The 27,892-nt window shown below is 42.7% G+C and overlaps 1 pseudogene; it reads left to right on the top strand.

The window, feature by feature from the left end:
• Window positions 1-723: 723 nt before the first annotated feature.
• On the top strand, window positions 724-19,679 carry LOC147971501 (uncharacterized; annotated as a pseudogene).
• The last annotated feature ends 8,213 nt before the right edge of the window (window positions 19,680-27,892 follow it).

The raw sequence follows: 27,892 nt of genomic DNA, 5'->3' as shown, positions 1-27,892 counted from the left end.
TGCCAAGACGAAGCACATGCATGTAGAGGCTAAGTTTCCGTGCTTGCGTTGCCTGCATTCACGTGTTTCTAGCGAGTTGCTACCTGTATCTCTACGTTCCTGCATACCCGTGTCTATGGAATAGACACATATGTGTGTCGTGTGCCTGCATACCTGTGCCTGTGGGATAGACACGTATGTGCGTCTTGTGCCTGCATACCCGGGCCTCACGTGAAACCAGCCTTGACTCTCGAGGGACAGATGTTGTGAATATAGCTAGATGAGGCACGAATGAGTTTTGGCCTTCGGATCTAAGGTGTACGGCTGGCTGTTCGTTTGCTTCATTGGATACTTCCGTCGGTGGTCTTTGTTCAAAGGAGGAATTGATGACCGATGTGTCGGCTGTTTGATGTGACTATTCAGTGTGTTAGTTACCATAAAATAAAGTTAGAGGCTCCTTGATTTCTCCACGGCATCAAATATTTGTCCACAGCCGTGACTTTACGAAGTGCATGGTTTTATGAGCTTGGGAAGCACAACCGTCTATTCGTTGTTCCTAGTTCACACGTTAATGCGCATTGTAAATCAAACGTCCCTCGCCAAGGTTAAATACTGGCCGTGTTTGTGAGGTCTTCACATCGTATTGTAGCCACAGAACATCAGGCAGTTCCCACCATCCTCACCACTCCCCAACCTTGTCATAGGGTCTTAGGAATCTCCATTGGCACCTTGCTGCTCGCTGCCATGGACGACTTTTTGAACACCATCGAGTATCATCCTATAGTTGCTGATGGTAGCACGAAGCTCGACATGTGGTACACCAACGAGCCTGACAAGGTGGAGGAGATCATTGCCTTGTACGAGGACTGGTTGCGCGAGGAGAAGCACAAGTTTGTTGGTCTCGACATGGAGTTCACGCGAAAGGATTGTTACGGGCGTAGAAAAGTCGCCGTCATGCAACTGGCTATGCGGAATCATATTTTGGTCTATCACTTCTGCAGGGCCAGGATGGAGTGCCCTGCCCTGAAGGATTTCCTTGAGAATAGAGGTATAACTTTCTCTAGTGTGGGCGTTAGGAATATTAGATATGCTCTTTTTCAAGATTTCATCAGAATTCCAGAAGGGTACCACATCGACATCCAAGAGAAGTTTATGATCAAAGGCGGCGAAGAAAGGGACTCCATGGAGGACTTAGCAGGAGCCATCATTGACGAATCTTATTCAAAGCTGGAGTCATCTTTTCCAGAATTTCTTCGTCACTACTGGGATTGGAAGCCACTTACTTTTGATCACCTGAAATATGGAGCTACTGTAAGTGAAGATTTCATTTTCGTTAGTTTCTGCCTTTGTTGCTAGAACAGTACTAATTTTTTTGTATATTCATGTTTTCATTTGCTTTTCCTTTAGGAAGGGTATGTGAGCTATGAGCTATACCGCCGGTTTCTGTCAATGAGGGACATCCTACATCATTGTTGTTTTCCTGATCTCAGATGGCGAGGACGTTTCTGAGGAGTAGTCCAGGTGGAAGTGCTGGCAAGATGGATTGTGTGATGAATTGGTTATTTGATAGTTATTGTATGGGGTAATATTACATAGACTGATGAATTTGTAATTGTGGTGGTTTTATTTTGAACCGGATGGAGTTGACTAGATTGGAAATTTAAGTTTATTTTCGTTCCATTATGTTTTTCTTGATTGGGTGCCTTCAAGAATATTTTCCTCTAATATTTTTTGCTACGAGTTGGTATAAGATGAGATGTATTAAGGGGAGCACTCAGATGTGCACTTTCGTGATTCTAGGTAGCGCACAGTTGTCATTTCAGGGAGGCATTGTTTTTGTTTTAGGCAAGGCGCGCTCTGGTGTTATTAGTTTGCTAGCTGCTTCAGTTCTTCTCTCAATATCGTTACACTGACAGGTAGGGGCTTTACTTTTGCGTTGTGTTTGTACTGTGTTTGGCATGGTTGTTTTTATATTGAATATACGGTTGTGGTTGTGTGTTTGAAATATTTTTATGCAAACCTTGAGTGTGTTCAAGATTCTTCAGATTTTCTCACTGTGCTGTCTATTTCAATATATGTTGTCTGTTTCAATATATGTTGTGTGTTTAGGGACGGTAATCCAGTGTGATACTTGCTGTGGGAGTATTGTGTTATCGATGGTTGTGTTTCTGTGTTTCAATTATTGTGGTGGTACTTTGATTCTGAAAGGCATGGCCGTGAAGGTATTGGATGCATTGTCGTATATTTGGTAGAGGCGTTATCCTTCCTTTGGACATTAAATTCGGAGAGGCATTGCGTTATGTTAGTATGAGTCACTGTCATGGTTGTATGTTCTGTAATACTTCTAGTTAGTCTGCTAGTGAAGTCACGTATGTCTAGTTAGTGGAGGCATGTTCTATGTTATGTTGAGTCAGAGTTCTGTCTGTTGTTCGCAAATGCTTTCTCTTACACGTTCGCTCAGAGAGGCATGTCTACGATGTTACTCAGAGGCACAGTCGCGCCTTTCTTTCGAAACGTTTGCTTTCACTTATTTGCTGAGAGAGACTCGTCGTTGAAACTTGTGAGGTCACGGACCTTTTATAGTTGAAGTCACGATCGTTCTTCTGTTTTGGTATTTTTTCAGTTTAGTCATCTATCACAGAGGATGGTTTCTTCTTTCGTTAACTTGAGCCACGGTCGTGCTTCCATGACTCATTGGCTTGGAGAGGGGCCGGTGTTAAGCTATCAAGAGGGGACGGTCCTATGTTAACTGGTGGCGCACTTGTGTGTGTCAGCTTAGTTGTCTGTGGTAAGAGATGCACGTTCTACATGGACAAGAGGCACAACAGTGCCTCTATGACCCGCATTACTGGAGGTGAGTCATTTAGCAACATTACTGGAGGTGAGTCATTTAGCTCCTTCGTCAGATGCTTACGTATTGATAGTGTTTTTCCTCTGTGTTGCAGATGTTTCTTTTATTATGTCTACTCGAAGTGAGTGGCGTTCTAGTGCAAGGAAGTGTTGTATTGAATATCATGTTTACAACTTTTGGAAAAACTACAACTGTGTTTAATGGGATCCATAGGAGATATCTTGGACCGACACAAAAATAGCTGAAACATTGTTGTGATTACAGGAGTCAATATGGTTGAAATAATGTTCGCATGGCTCCAGCTAAATTAAGGCACATTTAAGCAGTAGTCATCTTCTTCCAACTCTTCTTCTTTCGCGCCGGATATTGTGTTTGTTGAGGACAATGCTCAGTGCCTCAAATACATGCCCTGTGTTGTAGTGGGATGTTATCATTTTGTAAGTTAGTTGTTCTCTCATCTGTTTCACATGGATCTGCAAACACATAACCATGCAAACTGATAAAATTTATTGTAAAACATAATGTTCAGCTGGCTTGGATGAGCGTATGTTGATTTGTTGTCAATGAGACTAAACTTACTTTGTTGATAAAAATGAATTAAAATTCAAATTAATGAGTGGCATCAAATGCATGGTGTAAATAACACTGTCATCCCTGAAAATTGAGAGCATTAATGTTAGTGATTAGAAGGTGAACAGTAGATATGGGATGTGTAGTGGAACAAAGAAATGCATGGTTTAAATGAGGTAGAGCTACATATAAAAGAAACTCACTCTCTGTCTGAGTTACATACACTCTGCACAGGTTTGACATGAAAAGAGGCCATGGTGTGAGGATGGTTGTTGTAAGCATAATGGTAAGCTCTCTTGAAGTTTTCGATGACAATGTCCGAGTGCTCCTTTGTACCGTCGCAATTGATATAAGGACAAAGAATTTCGAAGCGACGCATTGAAAGATTCACGATGATGAGGTAGATAAAATGTGGTTCCTTTCTCATAGGTATTAAGACCTAAAATAATTAACAGGAAATGATATCATTGTAACAAGAAAAACTAGTAGAATCGAAGACGAACACTAGGCAGATAGAGTGAGTAGGGTGAACTCACGATGCTACGTTTGTTGGGCAGTCTGTACCCAATAGTTTTTTCCACAATGTGTTCCTTGAGTAGTTCAATGCTTTCTCCTAGAACCTGAAATTTATCCTGCAGAAAATTGAAGCTGTGTCACTCAGTGTGGTAGTAGTAGTAAATGTGGCTTGTTATTATTATTTATGAGATGCAAGAACTTATAGAAGTGTCCATGTACATTATATGCTTGTGCACAAGTGTTGGTTGTCCGTAGAATTGTTCTTTCATTAGCAACGTTGAGTAGGCGTCGACCACGAATGAGTTGATATATCCGTATACCTTCATTGACAAACCTAAAGTTTGGTGATCGGCCCAACGTCGATCGACGGAGAATATCCTCTTGCTGTAAAAAAATGAATTTTAAATCGTAAGATTTTCTTTTTTAACATAAGAGGAAATGATTTGTATTCAATTACAATAGTAGAAGAATCGATCCAAAACACTTGAATATGATAGCTTCAGGCAGAATACATTGCATTAGTAAACGAAGGGACCAAAACTTTACTGTAGCAGGAACAACGAGTTCATTACCTATCATTTTGCTTGATACTTGGCGTACTGTCGACAATTGTTTCATACACTTCTTTCTCCTCCATTGTAGAGTCTCTTATTTCCAAAAGTTGGCAGTGATCTTGATGGTCATTCCCTTGGTCAGTGAATCTAGTCTGTTCTAGCTGAGACTGATGTTGATGAGGCTGGAAGACATGACCACCAGAGTTCAGTTGACCATTACTAAGTTGCAGACGACCCTCATTATAATTGTTGTTTCTTTGGAACATTAGGCGTTGTGGTTGGTGCTGCATGCGCAGTTCTAATGTTCTGATAGTTGGATCACCGGTTGAGCTTGAAGGAATATTTGTTGGAAAATGCTGGAGAGGATGGCCGGAATACTGCATGCTGTTGAACTGTTGTTGCAAGGCACTGTAACTTTTTCCATTAGACTCGCCTCTGTGTGGTTGCTGATTGTTCTGCTCTTGAGGTTGGCGTTGTTGGCACCGTGTAGTGTTGTTATTCTAAGCATCATTGTGTTGGGGGTAGTGGGCATCACGGATAGTGGTTTGTTGCTGGTACTGCTTGTGACTTTGGTTGTTCATCGCATATGGTGAGCGTTGGCTGTTGTTTGAACTGCCGTTATTCTAAGCACCAGGATGTCGGTAGAAGTGGTTTTTGATACTAGGAGATGGTTGGTTGTAGTGTTGGGACAAGGGAGTTGCTGGTAAACTTTGGGACAGGACAGTTTGAGTTAAACCTGTAGAGTATGACGTATCAAAGGCCTGTGTGAGGTGGCTACCGCCTGACATTGATCATGATCTACTGGGTATAGGTGGCTCTGGATAGTTAGAAAGGGAAGATATAGCTGACGAGCTTGAATTCTTGGCCAAGTGTGAGACAGTATCAGGTTGGCATTGTTGTGATGCTACTTGGTTATGAAAGGGTTGTTTATTTTTTTGTTCAATGACTCTATCAAGTTGTTCATAGATAGATGGGTCAGACCATATTTGATCATCATCAATGAATCCACAATCAAGGAGGCCTCTGCGGTTGTCAGCATGTAGAGACTGGTTGTTTGCAGTTTCTGTTGAATTATGTGGAGGGTCCAGTATCCTAACTCTTTTCTTAGGAGGCGTTGTACTCTTGTTACCTGGATCTTCTGACTGCTATAAGGACCTCTTGTGAGCTGTCATTTGTGGTTCCGGTTCTGGCGGATGTGCGCTTGTGGTAATAGGGACGCTGTCTATGGGATTAATAGGTGGTTGCTTCATACATTGTTCATGTTCTTCTTCAATGTTATTGTCTTCTCCATCAACAGATGGTGCAACAACCAGTGGAGCATCACTAGTGGATGGAATTGCTTGTCCCGTGTCCAGTACTGAGCCAGAACTGCTGGCAGAAACACCGGGGACTTCTACTGTAGGAGCAAGGGAGAAAGTAGCTCTTATGCGTTCTGTTTCAGCAATGTTCTTCTCGTCACTCAAAATTGAAACAAGATGGACCTTATCTTCCGGCAGCGAAGAAGAATGTTGTCCAGTGACATTGTTTGATTTTTGTGCAGGTTGGGATATAGTGAGGCTCTTTGTGTTGGTTAAAGAGTTGTTGTGAGCGCTGTCAGAACCGCTGGACCGTGCAGTAGTTGGTGACGTTTTCCCAATGTGATAAACAGGTGCTCCAAGTGTATCTGTTGAGATTGGAGCAGTCAGTAATTATTTGTCAACCGCAGAGTGCGAGGCTGATGTTTTTGTTGCAGTAGGTTTTGCTGTTTCCTCCAAGAGTTTTTCCAGTGGGCTTGTCAAAGAGTTGTGGTCTACAGATACTCCAGCAAAATTTTGGGTTTCAATCGGTAGGGAACGCTCAGACGAATTTTCACCTGTCATTATAATTGCCCCGCTCTCCAGCATATCAGATGTTGACACGAAGGGCTCATGAATTGGCAAGCCATCAAGGCAGTTGTGCAGATGGTTATGCACTTTGTCCAGATGAATCTTGGCTTGTTCATTAATGTCCTCTTTGTTGTGGTTGATCCTGTTCACCTCCAGTAGCAACTTAATCTGGGTTGATGATTTTAGGCGTGAAGATAGATGAATTTGGGACTGCTCTTTGTCGTACGGATTCTGGGTCAGGGGTATCGCAGCAACCCTTTAAATTTTCCAGGGAGTATGATGTGGCGTGAAGGACACTGGTCGAGTCACTGCTGGAAGAACTTTGACTGCTTGTCGTGCTAGAACTTGGAAGCATAGAATATGTTGAAGGGAGTGATGAAAAAGTTTATTTTTCATTTGAGTTGTCCTGTTGCAAGTTACAATAAACACCCCGATCTCTGGTCTTGGTTTCTTTTGCATTAAGATCCCTACCAAGTGAAAGGAGGTTCTCCAATTTCTGCTCGAGAACTGGTTGAAACCGCGAGAAAAGTTCTGTGTACATTTCATTGATAACTTTGGCAATTTTCACCTTGGCCTGGAATTGAAACAAAAACCATCCGAAATTATTAATACCGAGAATGAAAAGAAGTTATTAATACCGAAAATGAAAATATCTTTTCACATAAAAGCACAACTAACGTACTATAGGAAGCACTTGTAGTTTTAACAAAAAGGCACAGGTAACGTACTATAGGAAGCACTGCTAGTTTTAACACAAAAGCACAACTAACGTACTACAGGGAGCACTTCTATATTTAACACAAAGGCACAACTAACGTACTATAGGAAGCACTGCTAGTTTTAACGCAAAGGCACAACTAACGTATTATAGGAAGCACTTCTAGTTTTAACACAAAAGCACAACTAACGTACTATAGGAGGCACTTGTATATTTAACACAAAGGCACAATTAACGTACTATAGGAAGCACTTTTATATTTAACACAAAAGCACAGCTAACGTACTATACGAAGCACTTCTATGTTTAACACAAAAGCACAACTAACGTACTATTCGAAGCACTTCTATATTTAACACAAAGGCACAGCTAACGTCCTGTAGGAAGCACTTCTGGTTTTAACTCAAAAGCACAGATAATGTCCTATAGGAAGCACTTCTAGTTTTAACACAAAAGCACAACTAACGTACTATAGGAAGCACTTCTGGTTTTAACACAAAAGCTCAGCTAACGTCCTATAGGAAGCACTTTTGGTTTTAACACAAAAGCACAGCTAAGGTACTATAGGAAACTGTCTGGATGACCATGAAAGGATAGCTAACGTCCTATATGAAGCACTTCTAGTTTTAACACAAAAGAACAACTAACGTTCTATAGGAAACTGTCTGGATGAACACAATAGGACATGTATCTGTTTCGTAAAAACCTAGGGAACATCATTTCAAACATAAAATTAGGTGCAGAAGCTGGAAATCACTTACGAAACAAAGTTTTTCTTGAGGCACAAATTCTTCTATGTAGGCTTCTAGTCTGGGACACATTTGGAAAAATGGCGCCTGAAAGCCAGGTAGTGGTTGGAAAGGCATGCGCCTAATGTCTTTCAGCTGCCATGTCAAAGGAAACAATTACAATCAAGTCAAATTAATACATGGCAGCTAAGTCATTATGTTGAGTCGAAAACTTCACCAAAGGAGAATGATGAAAAGTTGACTCACCGTGTGTTTCCCAAAAATTCCGTCCTTTGTTGACAGACTGTCTATGTTAGCATAATTCTTAATGGCCTCTGTGTCCCACATGACAACTCTTGCAGGAGTGTCAGGTTCCAGGTCCATAATCTTTGTATCCAGGAACTCAAAATACGTTATCTGCAAGTGGGGAAGAGGTAAAAATTAATCATGTTCTTGTAGCTGCTTGTGGGTATAAAGAAATGTACAAGTTAGTGAAGAACCACTGGAATCAGGAGGCAGCCACACAGGGCGCCTGCGAATCCTTTGTCCTTGAAGGTCTAGAGTGATGCCACCAGTTTCTCTGTGACAGCATTGGACCAATCATATGATGATATGTTACTTGCTGGTCCTTCTAGAGCGGCTAAGTAGTCGGGGCTAATGCAGTCATATGTCGTTGGGCATAGAAATACCGCTGTTGCAAACATCACGAAAATCCGTTGAAACACTTCTCCTGTCAGCTCTGGGGTTATGAGATCATTTAACTCTCTGATGTTTGGAGCGTGCCCAGCACACCGAGTTTCAGACTTAACCTGACATCTGAAAGTTTCTAAGCATTTTCTAGGGATAATCTGCTCGCCCAGTGGAATTCCTAAGATCCGGTGCATGGTGTACGAGTTGATAAGGAATATGTATCCACTAGGCAGTATGAAATACCTCGAAGGGCAATCAAAATAGCGGACAAGCCAGCGAACGGAACACCTTGGAAGCTCATGACAGCATAGATCTAGAAGGTATCCAAAACCAATATCTCTGACAAGCTGCTTTTGTGGTTCTTTTAGCTTTTCACAGACAGTAATGAATTTCTGGAAGCTAAGTTTTGTGCTGAACTCTTCTTCATATTCACCCATTGTAACAGCTCTGTGGACAAAGATAAGAAATGACCTTTAGCAAATGTATTGTTGAACCACGTGCTTTTCTGGCAGAAGCTTACATATGAATGCCGAGTAAACAAAACAGAGACAAATATTTAAGCCGTGATTAAAAATGCAGCTAGAATGAGAGGTATTGATTTCCAAAGAAATTTCAACGACACACGCAAGATGCATGACAAAAAACACCTACTTCAAGGCAGCAAGCTGCTTCTTTGTCATGTACTCCTCAACAAGCTTTTTATGCGCTGCATGTTTTAACTTGATCCTTAGTCTCTGTCTCTAGTTGGTCATGAACCATGAAATCTTGGGTGACAATCTCCGTGCCATCGACAGACTGAGACTAAGTCTCCGACAGCTGTGGTGTGGAGTCCATCTCATCGAACTCTACATAAGAGGCCATGAGACGTCATTGTTACCAGGTCAGTTATGTAAGATAGTTGTTAGCAGTCCATGTGAGACCATCATCAACAGGTTGGTTAGCTAAGACGGATTCTAACTCTAAGTTAGTAAGTGCTTTGCAAAAACGGACGTAAGTCGTTTGGATCTCTGCTATAGATTGTGGATCTTTACAATCATTTGACCTGTGTCCTCATGTTAGGGATCAGGATAGTGAATTTTGACTGCAGTTTCATTGAGCTCTGCAAATAATATAATCTGTGGTCACGAGAGTGCTTAAGTTTTGCATGGCTGGAGATATAGCTCAACTTAGCAAAATCACGGCGCAAGCATGCAGTTGTCATGATTAAAGTGAGGTCAGTTGAGTCCTAATTTTAAATCCATAACCCTTCTACTGTTAATACGACACAACAGTTTGAGCACGGACCAGCTGAAGATAATTGGATCCGGAACCGATATTCAAATCGCGCTCCACCTGCTGTGTTGCGCACATGCGGTGTGTACGCAGCCCGCGGAATTACTAGCACCGGTAATTTTTTTGTTCAAACGTTGATTCGGTGGCATAATCATGGTCAGGATGCAATGGATTACCTGAACAAGAGATACACGGCGAGTGAGATGAAGGAGACCAATAATTTTTCAGTGACGAGCGAACTCCGCGGAGGGATCAGGATTGTCCTTCCTTTGGAGAGCTAGAATATGCCTCACCTGTCGCCACCGATGCTAGATGGAGAGAGATCTAGAACTCATCTGTGGATGACCCCACAAGTTAGTCAAATACTTGGAGGAACTATTTGAGAGCCCACATGTCAGTATGACTTTGAAGTCCACCTACCACATTTTCTCACCTCAGATGGAGGTACTCCTCGTAGGAGTCATATAAGGCCGACCCCACAAGTTAGTGAGAGACTTAGAGGAATTAGTAACTGAGAGCCCACTTGTCAGTCTCGTTGATGGTCAAGTGAAGTTGACCTACCACATCTTGTCACGCCCAAGAAACATGCCCATCTCTCATGCGTCGCAAAACTCACCCCACCTATCAGGTTATTCTTATCCTGCATGCAAAAAATCAAAGTAGCCTCTCTCTTTCTTTCTCTCTCCCTCTCTCTTTCTCTTTTCTCTCTCTCCCAGATTCAAAATCATTGAAGGAGATTGCTGACAAACTGCAGGGAAGCAGACCCCCACAATTTATAAAGGTGTGAGTTCTGAACAATCAGCGCATAAGATTCCGCAATCAAAGGTTAGTAAAAAATGTATCAACGCACCTTTTGCATGTCGATTCCTGATACACGAAATTCAATTCGCCGATGAATTTGTTGTGGTCGGGATTCATAGAATAAAACTGTTTAGTTTATACTGTAGCTCTGATTTGAGTTTGTTTTTTGTTTTGTGTACTCCCGTCCTTGTAATACGAGCTTGTTACTTTTGTTAGGTTTCATGGTTATCTTTGTGTTAAGTGTTTCACAAGAAAATTAGCATCAGAGGATCTCACTTTGGTTGAGGTTGTAGTTTAATTAAAAATTAATTCATGTATATATTTATATATGTCAATTATATAGAACTAAAAATATATCTCTGTTGCGTTGTAAGTGTAAAAGGTTAGTAAGGAAGATTGAGATCGACTTTGAAAAGTTTCAACACTCATACTGCAGGTTTATAACCTTTATATTTATTATGTCTCTTTTTTGGGCAGATGTTTAGGAGTGCGTCATCTGGTCAGGACAACAGGGACGGTCGGTCTTTGAACAACATCGGCAAGGATTATGGGAGGCAGGTAATGTAAGGCAGTTGAACATTAGTGTTTGGTCTTTTATTTCTGGGACGTTTGCTGTCAAGGTGCCACCACTGAGAACACCAAATAGTAGATCATTAACAACAACAAAAATGATTTATATATCCTGGATGAATATTGTAATATCTGTTTATCCTGTGCATCTACTCTGCAGTTGAGCATCGAGAGGTGGAAGAAAAAAAATTACTACAAAACGAGAAGAAGATCAAGGATGCAGATGCTGTCAAACATGCACATGCCATGCGGGCTGGAATAATTGGAGTCAAGAGTGAGATACAAGTTCTTGGCAAACGTCCCAACCAGGAGCATGGTGTGCAACAAACACCTGCGAAGAGGAGCATTCTAAGCAGCAGAGACTCCACTAAGATGATCATCACACTTTTATTTACTTACAACTCAAGAATTACAATTCGATTCTTAGAACAAAATATGACTCTATATGAATGCCTCCGGCGGTGTACTGGGATATGCAATGACTCATGAGTGACATGTACGAAAGAATTATGAACGGTGGCTTTGCCACAAATACGATGTCAACTACATGATCAGGCAAAGCAATATGACAATGATGAAGCGTGTCATAATAACGGAACGGTGGAAAGTTGCATGGCAATATATCTTGGAATGGCTATGGAAATGCCATGATAGGTAGGTATGGTGGTTGTTTTGAGGAAGGTATATGGTGGGTGTATGATACTGGCGAAAGGTGCGCGGTATTAGAGAGGCTAGCAATGGTGGAAGGGTGAGAGTGCGTATAATCCATGGAATCAACATTAGTCATAAAGAACTCACATACTTATTGCAAACATCTATTAGTTAACGAAACAAAGTACTACGCGCATGCTCCTAGGGGGATAGATTGGTAGGAAAAGACCATCGCTCGTCCCCGACCGCCACTCATAAGGAAGACAATCAATAAATAAATCATGCTCCGACTTCATCACATAACGGTTCACCATACGTGCATGCTACTGGAATCACAAACTTCAACACAAGCATTTCTCAAATTCACAACTATTCAACTAGCATGACTCTAATATTACCATCCTCATATCTCAAAACAATCATCAAGTATCAAACTTCTCATAGTATTCAATGCACTCTATATGATTTTTTTATTATATCCCTCTTGGATGCCCATCATATTAGGACTAGTTTCATAACCAAAGCAAACTACCATGCTGTTCTAAAGACTCTCAAAATAATATAAGTGAATCATGAGAGTTCATATATTTCTTCAAAATAAATCCACCGCCGTGCTCTAAAAGATATAAGTGAAGCACTAGAGCAAACAACAAACTACTCCGAAAGACATAAGTGAAGATCAATGAGTAGTCGAATAATTGTGCAACTATGTGAAGACTCTTTAACATTAAAAGAATTTCAGATCTTGGTATTTTATTCAAACAGAAAGCAAATCCTAACAAAATAAATTGACGCTCCAAGCAAAACACATATCATGTGGTAAATAAAAATATAGCTCCAAGTAAAGTTACCGATGAAAGATGACGAAAGAGGGGATGCCTTCCGGGGCATCCCCAAGCTTAGGCTCTTGGTTATCCTTGAATATTACCTTGGGGTGCCTTGGGCATCCCCAAGCTTAGGCTCTTGCCACTCCTTATTCCATAGTCCATCGAATCTTTACCCAAAACTTGAAAACTTCACAACACAAAACTTAACAGAAAACTCGTGAGCTCCGTTAGTATAAGAAAATAAATCACCACTTAGGTACTGTAATGAACTCATTATTTATTTATATTGGTGTTAAAACTACTGTATTCTAACTTCTCTATGGTTTATAAACTATTTTACTAGCCATAGATTCATCAAAATAAGCAAACAACACACAGAAAACAGAATCTGTCAAAAACAGAACAGTCTGTAGTAATCTGGATCAAACGTATACTTATGGAACCCCAAAAATTCTAAAATAACTTTCTGGACATGAGGAATTTATCTATTAATCATCTGCAAAAATAATTAACTAAATAGCACTCTCTAATAAAAAATTGCAGCAATTCTTGTGAGTGCTAAAGTTTCTGTTTTTTACAGCATGATCGCAAAGACTTTCCCAAAGTCTTCCCAACGGTTCTACTTGGCACAAACACTAATTAAAACATAAAAAAACTCAATCATAACAGAGGATAGATGATTAGGATCAAAAATCTGTGAACAAAAATAAAGTTGGGTTGCCTCCCAACAAGCACTATCGTTTAACGCCCCTAGCTAGGCATGATGATTTCAATAATGCTTACATAAAAGATAGGAATTGAAACATAAAGAGAGCATCATGAAGAATATGACTAGCACATTTAAGTCTAACCCACTTCCTATGCATAGGGAGTTTGTGAGCAAACAACTTGTGGGAACAAGAATCAACTTGCATAGGAAGGTAAAACAAGCATAACTTCAAAACTTTAAGCACATAGAAATGAAACTTGATATTATTGCAATTCCTACAAGCATATGTTCCTCCCTCATAATAATTTCCAGTAGCATCATGTATGAATTCAAAAATATAACTATCACATAAAGCATTCTTTTCATGGTCTACAAGCATAGAAATTTTATTACTCTCCACATAAGCAAAATTCTTCTCATTCGGAATAGTGGGAGTAAACTCAACGAAATAACTATCATGTGAGGCATAATCCAATTGAAAATTAAAATCACGATGACAAGTTTCATGGTTATCATTATTCTTAATAGCATACAAGTCACCACAATAATCATCATACACAGCAACTTTGTTCTCATAATCAATTGGAACCTCTTCCGAAATAGTGGAATCATTGCTAAATAAAGTCATGACCTCTCCAAATCCACTTTCATAAATATAATTATCATAAATAGGAGGCATGCTATCATCATAATAAATTTGCTCATCAAAACTTGGGGGACAAAAAATATCATCTCCATTAAACATAGCATCCCCAAGCTTGTGGCTTTGCATATCATTAGCATCATGGATATTCAAGGAATTCATACTAACAACATTGCAATCATGCTCATCATTCAAATATTTAGTGACAAACATTTTAATGCATTCTTCTTCTAACACTTTGGCACAATTTTCCTTTCCATCATACTCACGAAAGATATTAAAAAGGTGAAGCGTATGAGACAAACTCAATTCCATTTTTTTATAGTTTTCTTTTATAAACTAAACTAGTGATAAAACAAGAAACTAAAAGACTCGATTGCAAGATCTAAAGATATACCCTCAAGCGCTAACCTCCCCGGCAACGACGCCAGAAAAGAGCTTGATGTCTACTACACAACCTTCTTCTTGTAGACGTTGTTGGGCCTCCAAGTGCAGAGGTTTGTAGGACAGTAGCGAATTTCCCTCAAGTGGATGACCTAAGGCTTATCAATCCGTAGGAGGCGTAGGATGAAGATGGTCTCCCTCAAGAAACCCTGCAACCAAATAACAAAGAGTCTCTTGTGTCCCCAACACACCCAATACAATGGTAAATTGTATAGGTGCACTAGTTCGGCGAAGAGGTGGTGATACAAGTGGCATATGGATAGTAGATATGGGTATTTGTAATCTGAAAATATAAAAACAGCAAGGTAACTAATGATAAAAGTGAGCGTAAACGGTATTGCAATGCTAGGAAACAAGGCCTAGGGTTCATACTTTCACTAGTGCAAGTTCTCTCAACAATAATAGCATAATTGGATCACATAACTATCCCTCAACATGCAACAAAGAGTCACTCCAAAGTCACTAATAGCGGAGAACAAACGAAGAGATTATGGTAGGGTACGAAACCACCTCAAAGTTAGTCTTTCCAATCAATCCGTTGGGCTATTCCTATAAGTGTCACAAACAGACCTAGAGTTCGTACTAGAATAACACCTTAAGACACAAATCAACCAAAACCCTAATGTCACCTAGATACTCCAATGTCACCTCAAGTATCCGTGGGTATGATTATACGATATGCATAACACAATCTCAGATTCATCTATTCAACCAACACATAGAACCTCAAAGAGTGCCCCAAAGTTTCTACCGGAGAATCACGACGAAAACGTGTGCCAACCCCTATGCATAAGTTCATGGGCGAAACCCGCAAGTTGGTCACCAAAACATACATCAAGTGAATCACGTGATATCCCATTTTCACCATAGATACGCACGGCAAGACATACATCAAGTGTTCTCAAATCTTTAAAGACTCAATCCGATAAGATAACTTCAAAGGGGAAAATCAATCCATTACAAGAGAGTAGAGGGGGAGGAGAAACATAAGATCCAACTATAATAGCAAAGCTCATGATACATCAGGATCGTGCCAAATCAAGAACACGAGAGAGAGAGAGAGAGATCAAACACATAGCTACTGGTACATACCCTCAGCCCCGAGGGAGAACTAGTCCCTCCTCATCATGGAGAGCACCGGGATGATGAAGATGGCCACCGGAGAGGGATTCCCCCTCCGGCAGGGTGCCGGAACGGGTCTAGATTGGCTTTCGGTGGCTACGGAGGCTTCAGGTGGCGGAACTCCCGATCTATTGTGCTCCCCGATCGTTTTAGGGTATATGGAGATATATAGGAGGAATAAGTACGTCAGGGGAGCCACGAGGGGCCCACGAGGGTGGAGGGCGCGCCCAGGGGGTGGGCGCGCCCCTGCCTCGTGGCTTCCTCGAAGTTTCCTTGACGTGGACTCCAAGTCTCCCAGGTTGCTTTCGTTCCAAAAATAAGTTCCGTGAAGTTTCAGGTCAATTGGACTCCGTTTGATTTTCCTTTTCTGCGATACTCTAAAACAAGGGAAAAACAGGAACTGGCACTGGGCTCTGGGTCAATAGGTTAGTCCCAAAAATAATATAAAAGTGCATAATAAAGCCCATAAACATCCAAAGTTGATAATATAATAGCATGGAACAATCAAAAACTATAGATACGTTGGAGACGTATCAAGCAGCACCAGAAAGCAATACAGGTGACATCAAATATGAACGTGAAACAACATTTAAAGAAAATGTATATTTTTTGTGAGCAATTTTTTCTTTGTTTTCATCTGGTATATTTAAATTGTAGTATCTTGCACACGTAGGTGTACGAGCAAGGAAGCAAGTATCGTGGTAGTCCACGGATCAATGAAAACATAAGCAAGGTCCTTTGAAAGGATCACCTGTGGCGTTCAACATGAGGGGTCCTTCAAAAGGATCTCCGATGGCATTCAGAATCGTCAGCGAAATCACCAATGCACGGAGGTTGTCGCCAAGATTTGCTGGAAAAGAGAGGCATGGGAAAACAAAGGTGACGTCGCCTTTTTCAATTCAACACACAAACAGTTCTATGGAAGAACAAGGTAAAGTGCAAAACAGGAGTACGGCTGTCCGTCTGGTACGACTGTATGTGCAGTTGTTCTTTTGTATAGGATGTTGTTGTGCCTCTCCGGTTGTATGGTGTAAACAGAAGCACATCTGTGCCTCTTTGTCCAGATGTGTGTGTAGCATGGTCACATTCGTGCTGCTGGGTGTAATGTGAACAGTGCCTCTGGTGTACCGCTTATACTCGGTGAAGAGGCACGGGTCTGGTTTTGGTATACCAGATGAGCCCTGACGAGTCATATAAATCTTTTGTTTAGAAATTAAAAAATGCATATGCTGCTCTAGACATCTAATTCTGTTTCGTGCCATGTGTTTAGGATTTGGCGGAGGGGATAACAGATGAGGCAAAGAAATATCATAGTTCTCCATCCATTTCGAAGGAAACACAACATTCACAACAACAACTATCGTACAACGCTAGCATGGATTTCATGGTAGAAGCAGCAAAGTCCCTTGGTTGCACAAGTGCCGGAGAAACTGGGAGCAGCATTGCACAATGCAACAGTGGAGAGACAGACTCATTTATGGATTTGATCGCTCCATGCATAAACGACGCTGCTGCGTGTGACAAACAACAGAGCAGCAGCAGCTCCGCTGTAAGTGGACGTGTGGCTGGCGATGAAACTGATGTCATCAGAAGTGAATGCGATCAGACGAACGAAGACATGGTAGACAGAATCATCATGGCGCCGCCGACCATTGTAGAGAAGGAAATTGACGACATGTTTAAAGAAGGCATATACCCAACGATTTAGGAGGTCACCGAAGCGCTCGAACCAGAGGGTGGTATGGTATTCGGATCATTGGATGAGTGCTTTTTCTTTTTCTGCAGATATGCTAGAAAGGTTGGCTTTGCTGCCAAGCGATCAACGAGCAGAAGATCGACATATGATCAGCAGCTTGACAAGCAGGTGTTTCAGTGCACCAAGGAAGGGCAAAATAAAACAACTAAGAGACATGTTAAGGAGAGAAGGAGCAACTGCTTGATCCGGACAAGCTGCCCAGTCCAAATAACAGCCAAGAGGGATACAGATAGGAGGAAATGGTATCTGAAGAACATGCGTCTAGAGCACAACCACCAGCTTCACCCATCTGATTGGATGCTGAAATTCATGAGATGCTATAAGAAGATGACACCTCAGGAGAAATTCTTTATACAAGTGCTGCAGAAGGCGAGGTTAGAACCAAGGAAGGTTATGAAGATTTTTACTGCCATGGGGAAACCGAGGCGAGAAATTATGTTCGACATGATTGAAATAAGCAACATTGCATGTCGGGACAGGGCTGGAGAGCGCGGCACTAATATCGCAGACACCATGAAACTGTTTGCCGATATGCAGAGGCGGAGGCCGGGATTCCACCATGTGGAAGAGACAGAGAACAATGTAGTGTGCAGCCTGTTCTGGACAGACTCCTTGTGTAAGATGAATTATGAGCTATATGGAGATTTCGTGTCTTTTGACACGACATTCTCTACGAATATATATGGCTTGCCATTTGCACCAATTATAGGTGTCGACAACCATGGGTCGACTGTCCTGTTTGGAGTAGGTCTTTTGAAGGATGAGAAAATAGGGTCATTCAAGTGGCTCCTAAGCACGTTTGTCGAGGCAATGGGAGGTAAAGAGCCGAAATACATAATAACAGACCAGGACCAGGGCGATGAAGACTACAATAAAGGAAGCTCTTCCGAGAACGAGGCACAGGTTCTTCTGGTGGCAGATTAGGAAGAACCTGAAGGAAAATAATGTAGCAGTGTTTGCGCAGCACCCAGGGATGTCTGATGATTTATTTCGAATCGTCAAAAACTCACTAGATCAAGACGAGTTTGAGCGTGCCTGGAAAGCAGCAATTTCTGTGCACAAGGCGGAAGGCAACAAACACCTGAACACGCTATGGGAACTCCGAAATTTCTGGGTGCCGGCCTACTTCAAGGACTGCTTCTATCCTTTCTCGTCAACAACCACTCGCAGTGAGAGCACGAATTCGATGTGGAAGAATTACGTCAACCATAGTGACACAATAAAAAGGTTTGTTGATGGGTATCACATGATTCAGCAAAATTGCCTCGCCACGCTCGACAAGAAAAGACATCGAACAGAAGAGAAGGTGCCATCACTAGAGACAGGGTTTCCGATTGAAAGACAAGCAAGTCAAGTATACACGAATGAAATTTTCAGGAAATTCCAGCTCAATCTACGGAACCGGACTTACTTCAAGTGCTCTGACCTGGCAAAGGGGAGGCAATATTTTTTTTAAAAGATTATTGAGCCCGGAGAAAAAGTGTGGAAACCATATCCGGGCGAGGAATTTGATAGGTCTAAGTTCAGGGTAGATGTGGATGAGGAAAAGGAAATATACAGTTGCAGCTGCAAGAAAATGAGTAGGGATGGCATTCAATGCTGCCATGTGCTTAAGGTGATGGACCAAATAGGCATGATCGATCAACTTCCAAAATCCTTTGTCATCCCTAGATGGACCAGGAATCTATCAGAGAGTCTGAAAGTTCTGTCTACAAGTCAAGGTGATAGCATGACCATACAAGACGATGAAACTATGAGATTCGGCCTCGCTTACGCTGAGTTGTCGGATATCTGTTCAAATGCTTGCAGAAAAGAGAAGGCATACCGTGTGCTCCGTGAGTGTATGGTAGATATGAAAATAAAAGTCATGGCGACACTTGCCGAGGAACCAGACACATGCATTCTTGCCGAAACTCTCAAGAACCCTCCCATGAGTGGCTCAAAGGGCACGAAAAAAGGAGATCAAATCAAAGCTGGTTCTGAGAAGAAAGGAAAAGGCAACAAAGCCGCATCCAAGTGCGGCCGTTGTAGAGTAAAGGTTCACAGGAAAACAAACTGCCCGGATAACCCAGAAGTCCAGGAGAGGATGAGGATTGAAGAGGAGAAGAGGAAATTGCAGGAGGAGAAGAGTCCAAGGTCAATGAAATGGCCAACAACACCAACAAGGACATCAAACGACTCAGGACAATGCACTCCAAGCCTAGGAGGAAGACGTCAGACGCCAGCAACTCCAACGACCCCACTGACAGCAGGGAGCATTTACCAAAGTCTTACATCTACGCCAGAATCGAACATCACACAAGCCAGGCACACAGAATGCGTGCAGGGAAGCCCGGGACAAGGCACAGAATCTGCGCAGTCCATTTCCAGAAAGGAAAGGTCTGAGTGGATACTTTTTGGAACCGGAGAATAGTACGAATAGAAAAATTAAAAGGTAATAATGCAGCTTAAACAGGACGTAAGCAAAAAACAGTGATGACTGCAATATTTCGCTTTGTTTTTATGCATGAATATTAATTTTATAGGTAAATAGGTTGAATAGCTACGCATAAGGGTGGGGTTGCACAAGGGTCTAGAAGGAAGAATGGATCGCTGAACATTCAAAAACAAGGCCGCACGTGGAGCGATGAAATAGCAAGCGGTCGGTGGGGAGGGCGGGCGGGTGTCGATTGTTTATCTTCTTGTGCTGTGGTTATAAGAACGACTTGTAAGTTAATTTGCTACAGTTATAGAAACAAATCAAATTTAAATAAGAATGCCTTTTGCTTCTTTATGTATTTTTTACTCGGCAGAGAAAAATATCAGAAGCACAGGTTTCCTTGTTATTTTCCACAGCCACGTCGGTTTCTGAACGTGGATGTTGTAAGCATACAAGCATGCTTCTCTACTGCGTGACAGAGAGATAAAAATAACCTAAGGGCACAGGCAGCCACGGCCATGCCACCGGTGCGTGTTCAACCGTGACTCTCACGGTTGCATGGTCACGCCCGCCGTTATGGAATGAAACCATTTTTAAGCACCAAATCTGGGTCGTGCTTCTGGGGCTGCATAACCGTGGCTTTCGTGGTAACAGTGCCTCGCCTATTCTCACACATGTTCTTCTGTTATGAATGCATGCCTGTAAGTAATTCAAATAACTATGCTTGCGATGCGTGTCCAACCGTGCCTCGTGTGCCTTCACGCTGTGCTTCTGTCATGCAAAGTTTTCAAACAGAACGGGCCATGATTGTGTTTGTTTTTCTGCTTCACAAATGGATATAGTGCCTGGCAGTAGGTTCACGGCGTTTGCTGTGAGAGAATCACGTCTTTACATGCTACTAAAGCACGTGGAATCACGGCCGTGCCTATGTGGCATGTAGAACAGTGCGTTACAATGCCGAAGGCAGGACCGTGTGTCTCATTCTTGAAAAGCCGTGCTTCTGCCATCACTTCACTCACTTGGTTTTGTCCGTGTTTTAGTAGAATCATCTGCAAAGCAGAGGTACAGCCTTGAATCTTCTAGTCACTTAATTGTCAACGTGCCCGTGGAAAATTTTGCCGCTTGCAGACGAAAGATGACTGTAGAACCGTGCTTCCGGCGTCGAATAGATTCACAAAGACAGGCACGCTTTGTGAATGTGTGTGGTAAATAATTAAATCACTGAGGGGCACGCCCGTGCCTGGTCTGCAAGTACAACAGTGCATCTCGTACCATCAAAGCCATGGCTCTATTTGATGTTTCAAGCAGCCATCTAGCATTGACTTGTTACTACTTTTGAGTTTTCAGTGACCCAGTCGATCTATCATGATCAAGACTTCTATCTACCGTGTGTGTTCTACTATAAGTTTGAGTCTAATGTTGTATGCCTATTGTTAAGTTCCATTATTAGTTAATACCATCGATCGTTTACTATTACCAACTTAGTTTATCTCTTGTAGTCCACTTTTTATGCATCTCTCTATATGCGTGCGCATGTATAATCTGATTCATTTCTGATGATGTTAATCAATATGCCTCCTCATGCCTCTTTGTACCTGTAAGACTGTGCATTTGTTATCACTTCATGACACTTCCTCTATGTATGTCCGTGACCCTGTGGTGAACGTTTGGGTGGAGACATGCTACACAACCTAGAATGTAGCGTCCTGTAGAACCACGACAGTGCTGTTTCTGCAAATCGAGACGTGCTTGTGCTTTGTTTAAAAGCGTTCCCGTGCTTCACTGTGAAACAATGAAATACAGATAGCCACGAACATCCACACCTTTTATATCGAAATAATATACGTAACATCAAGAAAGATGTGTGACGCAACTCAATACGGAACCGTGTCCGTAGGGAGTTCACGTCCGTGCTTTTATATACAAGGAAATGAGATTTTAAAAACAACGTCCCTCACATAGACCATTACGTGCCTCTATGGGCTAAACGCCCGTGCGTCTCCGTCTGATAGGGTCACAGGCTAGCGTGACTCTATGTAATACCACAGACCATGCCTTTGAGCGCTTCATGCCCATGCCTGTGACCCGGAACACTTAAACAAAGAAAGGCAGGAATGTCCATGCCTTCATGCGTGCACAAGACATGACTCTAGTTGGTACAAAGAACCTTGGCTGTAGAGACTTCATGCCCGTGCTTTTAAAAACAACGCCTCTTGAATTGTCCATTATGTTAATGTTCACATCTGTACCCATAAACTTGACCCAGGAAGCCAGAACACGTTTGTTATCAAAGTTACTGACTACGAGGTGATGCAAGACAAAATAAGAAACTTTTAGTCCACCACTTAATTTCTTCAGATACAACGATCAGGGTCGCTGGGCGCAAAGTTCCTTGACCTCTTTTATCATAACGTATGTCTCCAGTGTGAGCTTGTCGTACTCAAGTTTGAGCTTCGCCTTCGTCTTCTCATCCAGAAGATCGTACAACCTCGTGGATATCTCCACGATCTTCAAGAGGTGAGCTTCCGTAGCCTCCCACCGGTTCTTCACCTGGAAAAAAGAGAAGGTGTCAGATTGATGGCAGGACGCACTATCATCAACTTAGGATGAAGTTCACCACAATGATCCACGTTTCACAACTAATCTGGCTAGCCGAAAGAAAGAAAAACTGAATGAAATGGAAGCAGAGTGAACTTACAGATGAGGAAGCCTGGACAACCGAGATCTCCTCCTACGTCAGGACACGGCTCTCTGGAGTAGTGTCATCCTGCACAGCCATGGCGGAGAGTGTCAGGGTAGAGAACAGCAAGAGGAGTGGATGGCCTGGAGGTGGATAAAAGTATGAAGGGGATGTGTCTAGGGTTTTGAGATTCCGTCTGGCTTATTCACATTTCACAACTAAATCAAGTAGCCGAAGAAAAGAAAAAAAGGGAAAGAAGCGGAAGCAGAGTGAACTTACATATGAGGAACCCTCGCCAGCCTTGATCCCCTCCAGTGTCTGGGCATGGGGTTCCACAGTAGTGTCCTCCTGCACAGCCATGACAGAGAGGGTCAGGATGGAGAGCAGCAAGAGGATGGAGAGCAGCAGAATGGATAGCCTGGCGGCGGGCAGAGGAGGGAAGAGGGTGTGGCTAGGGTTTAGACACCCCATCCTGCTTAAATAGCCGGAGCCTGGCCTCGGGCTATGAGCCAGAGCGACGTCACCGGAGGAGACACCCGTCAGACCCTTGGGTTTCCAGAGTGGTGCCACGTGGAGTTCACACCCAAATACGAGGAGACACCCGTCGAAACGTCAGGTTTCCGCAATTAACACACTAATGTGACTCCACGTAAAACACAAGCATGCCTCCCTGAGCATCTTGACCGCGCCACTCCTGGTGATAGATCAACGGATGCATTTGGAGCACAAAGAGACACGAAGGTGACCTCTGACCTGAAACACTAACACACTTGATGGTTCGGCAACGGTTCATGCATTTGAGTTAAAATCTTACAACGAAAACAATTGTAACACGGACAGTCGCCTGATTCTATTAGGTTTCCATAATAATCGCACAATCGTGACTCTGGGTAAGAATAAACCATGCCTCTTTCGTGCCTCTCCACCGACTCATTCTGAATACAATTAGAAAACCTCTGTGCTTGACTCTATGTAATTAGAAAACCTTTGAGGGTTGTATGCCCGTGCTTGTGACCCTTGACACTGAAACACAGATACCCACGAACATCGACGCCCTTTTCAAATAATATACTATGGACTGCACGTCCGTGCTTTTAAATACATGGAAATAAGCTTTTAAAAACAGGGTCTCTCGTATAGGCCATTTCGTGCCTCATAGAGTAAACGCCCGTGGCTATGTGTAACACAAAGGTTAGCGTGACTCTATGTAATATCACCGACCATGCCTTTGAGCGCTTCATGCCCGTGCCTGTGATAATTGTGACCCCGCGTAAAACGCAAGCATGCCTCTCTGGGCCTCCATATCGTGCCTCTCCTGGTGTTAGAGTCAACAGAATCATTTGGAACACAAAGAGACATGAACATAGACATGAACTATTCTACATGCCTGTGTGGCATGTAGAACAGTGCGTCACAATGCCGAAGGCAGGACCGTGTGTCTGGTACGTGACAAGCCGTGCCTCTGCCATGCTTCATTGCTTTTGTCCGTGAGTGTTTCAGAAGAATCATCTACAAAGCAGAGGCACGACCTTGAATCTTCTATTGACTTAAATGTGAATGTGCCCGTGGAAATTTTTGCTGCTCGTAGAGGCAAGATGACTGTAGAACCGTGCTTCCGGCGTCAAACAGATTCTTCTATTGAATGTGTGCCATAAATAATTAAAACACGAATGGGCATGCCCGTGCCTGGTCTGCGTCTTCACCCGTGCATCTCGTACCTTGAAAGCCGTGGCTCTATTTAATGTTTCAAGCAGTCACCTACATTTTACTTGTTACGAGTAGTAATTAACCCGGACTCTCCCGTCAAAAGAAAAAAAGAGGTAATTAATCTGGAGACCTCCGCTCCCCGTCGTGGGTATTATAGTCATTTCATGGATTGACATGCTCTTCTCCAGATCCACCTCAGTGAGTACTGGTCATGGGCAGCGCCACCCCAGCAACGGAGGTGGAGATGGAAAGTGCTGCTCGTAGCATCAAGAGGTCGATAGTGGCGCCACCGGCGATGCCGCCTTCTAGTGGTGTGTTGGTCGTCGGAGGGGATGGAAGCGGCGACCGTGCTCCCTCTCGATCCGAGGAGGAAGAAGAGGGATGTCGTGCGGATCGCATCAGCGATCTCGCCGATGGCGTCCTAGGTGATATCATCTCTCGTCTTCCCATCAAGGATGGCATCCATACTCGAATCCTCGCACGTCGCTGGCATCCTTTGTGGCCCATCACTCCTATGAATCTCGACCGCCGCGAGACCTCTGTCTCTCGCCTTTTTAACGATGGAGAAAAAGTTCATATCAAGATCATATCTCATCTGTCCGCCTTCACCAAGGAGCGCATTCTCAAATGCTATTCCGGAACGCGGCTTTGTCGAAATCCTGCTGTCAGTCTTCCGGAATCCATTCTGTCCGGCCATGCTGGCTCGGTTAGCCGCCTCTCTATTCTGGCGTGCCACCTATAGTGCAGGCCCTCCACCGTTGATGCCTGGCTCCGACCCTGGAAGTTGAACAATATCCAGGTTCTTGAGTTCTACTACCTCTTCCCAGAATTTCTGACGCAAGAGGTAACTCTATTGGATCTATGCACTTCAACTAAGCTCTCGGCACCGGAGTCCATGTTTCGGTTTTCCTCCTCTCTCCACACCCTTGGCTTTTCTCTTTGCCAAATACCAGTCAATTACATAGGGATGCTTAAGCTACCACTGGTGAAAAGACTCTCACTTGTGGAGGTTGATATATTAGACGCCTTGCTGCAAAGCATAATCCACTCTAGTTGCCCTGTAGTTGAGTCTCTCCCGCTTGTTTGCAATAAAGGAGGTCGTCGCGTCACAATAAACTCATCTAACCTTGTAAGCATTGGAATTTGTTGTCCACACGGAGAACTCATTATTGAGGATGCCCCTTCGCTTCGACGGTTGATTGTTGATTGTCTGGTTGACGACTGTTCGATAACCGTTGTCTCTGCACCTAAACTGGAGACGTTGGCTGAATTCGTGTTTGTGTCTCCCTCGACGTGTCTTGAGGTACTGACTTTCCTTCATACTGGAACAGAGTTGTACTTGTTCCAATGTTTGTTCTATTAATTTGATGGTCTATGTTCTATTCTTCATGCAGAGTCAGGACTTGGAGGTAACCGTTGTCTCTGCGTCTGAACCGTATCCATGTCGTCTCACGTGTCTTGAGGTATTGAGTTTTTATGATACTTCCAGCTTAACTTTATTTGTGAGGAAACAAGTTTTAATTCATCCAACCTTTATGCTATTAGTTTTTTGATCCATCTTCTGTTAATTTTCATCAAGGGTTTGAAGGCAGTCAGTCTAACAACAATGCGTCAATCTGTCAAGACCTTGCTTATCTACATGTATTGTAAGGTGGACACCGTTGTTGAATTGCTGCAGTGCTTTCCAAAACTGGAGAACTTGTTTGTCGAGGTGATGATCTTCAGAAATGTGCATACTGTAGTACTCGTTCTATTTCAAAATTCTTGTCTTAATTTTGACTAGAATTGATGCACCCATATCTACACATGATTTATTGTTGGATACATATATATATATATATAGACAAGTCTATGTCTAACTTCTTGTTACGGTGGTTGTAGAACTAATTGTTTCATTTCATTTTTTATGGTCTGTATCTCTTTTTATAGACGCTAAGTATTTTCAACCTATCATTTATATGTTAGGGATCGTTGATTTGCCATGGTGAAAAAAACAAATGGCATCTTAAGCACCGGCAGTTTCTCAAACATCACGATGTTTGTCTGAAGACAGTATCGCTGGAAGATTACGTTCGCTTCGGGAGTTACAGTGAATTTGCGATGTTCTTTGTTCTTAGTGAAAAGGATCTGGAGACCATCACCCTTAAGTTTACCTCCCCTCCCGCAGAGTTCACGGGAGTATTTTACGAAAAGCAACAAAGGGCTCTGGAGTGGCATAGAAGGGCTTCTAAACGTGCACGTCTTAGATTATCATCAAGTTGCAGCCACGCGCGTCCGCTTTTAAGGAAGAGGAGTGTTGAATACCTGGATTTGACGGTTCCGTTCACGTATGGATGCTGAAATCAGGCCTTGTGTTAGTTGTCCAGGTGTATGGAGTTATTTGTTGTTGCATTCTTTTAAGCTTGGGTTCTATGTAAACTTTATTAGACAACCCTTGTAGTCTTTGCACCATGTGTACGCTTGTCTGTTTTTGTGTTGCGTGTAGTCATGAAGGAAATGTGTGGTTTTGCGGCTTTGTATGGGCCGAAGGACCATAAAATGCTGTGGCACCAAGGTTAAGAGACATAAAGTAGATTTAATTTTTTAGTGGAGAGATGCGCGCTGTATGTGTAACCGTGCTGTGTTGTATGTACGACGGTGCCTGTCTTATATATGTACCTGTCATGCACACAATGCATGCACAACCGTGCCTATGTTGCAGGTAGAGAGGTGCTTCTCGGATGTACCTGCCATACACACTGAGGAGCTGCAGTTGAGCCTTGCACTGATGGAGCTGCATTTGAGCCGTTACACTGTTTCTGGTCCTCGTACTGTGGTTATAAAAAACGGCTTGTAAGTTTATTTGGTGCAGTTGTAGAAACAAAGCAAATGTAAGTAGAACAGATTTTGCCTGTTTAGGTATTTTTATTACTCAGCTGGGAAAATATTATAAGGGCGATAGGTTTGTTTGTAAATGTTTGCAGCCCTTTCTTTATGAAGTTGGATGGTGTAACAATACACCCATGCGTCTCTGCTGTGACACAGGAGAGATGAAAAGAGCTGAAAGCATAGACAGCCACCCCAACGGTGAACCAAACCTGTTTTGCGGGGTGTTACGTAGTGCTTCTGGTGACCGCACAACCGAGTTTCTACTCAACAGGCCACACCGAAATGCGTCTCGAGGATTCTAGCCATGACACTGCAGACTCACAACCATGCTTTTGACCTTGTCCTAGCATCATGATGTTCATTCTCTGTTTGAATAACGTGCCTTCCACAGCCACCCTACTGTGCGCGTAACAAAGGAGCAACGCCAGCTGATAAAGTGTTTTTTCTACTACTAAAAGTGTGGCCCTCGTTGCATGACTTCCATGTGTTTGACAGTGGCTCTTTGGTATAGAACTGTGGTTGCAGAGAGTTCTTGCCCGTGCTTTTAAGGACAATGTCTCTCGGATCGGTCATTCATTGCCTCAGAAAGTAAACAGTGAGGGTTCACATCTGAATCCAATTCTGTTATGTTTCTGAAGTAAACGCACGAATGTGACTCTGCCTAATACTCAAGTATGCCTCCATGGGCTTCTCGTCCGTGCCTCTCCATCTAAACGAGTCGACGAAATCATTCGGAAAAGAGACACAAGCGAACATGACTCTATATAATACCACACGATGCCTTTGTGGATTTGACGCCCGTGTCTACGACCCTTATCACTGAAATACAGAAAGTCACAAACGCACATAACGTGGCTGCAGAGACTTCAAGCCAGTTTAGCTAATGAAATGTATGGTTTGCACAATAAACGAATGAACGTGACTCTGCCTAATACTAAAGTATGCCTCCATG

The sequence above is a fragment of the Triticum urartu genome, chromosome 5A (assembly GCF_056163025.1).
Source record: "Triticum urartu cultivar PI428250 chromosome 5A, HENAU_Tu73, whole genome shotgun sequence".
Lineage (NCBI taxonomy): Eukaryota > Viridiplantae > Streptophyta > Magnoliopsida > Poales > Poaceae > Triticum > Triticum urartu.
Note: the sequence above shows the minus strand (reverse complement) of the source record. Positions and strands in the feature narration are given on the sequence as shown.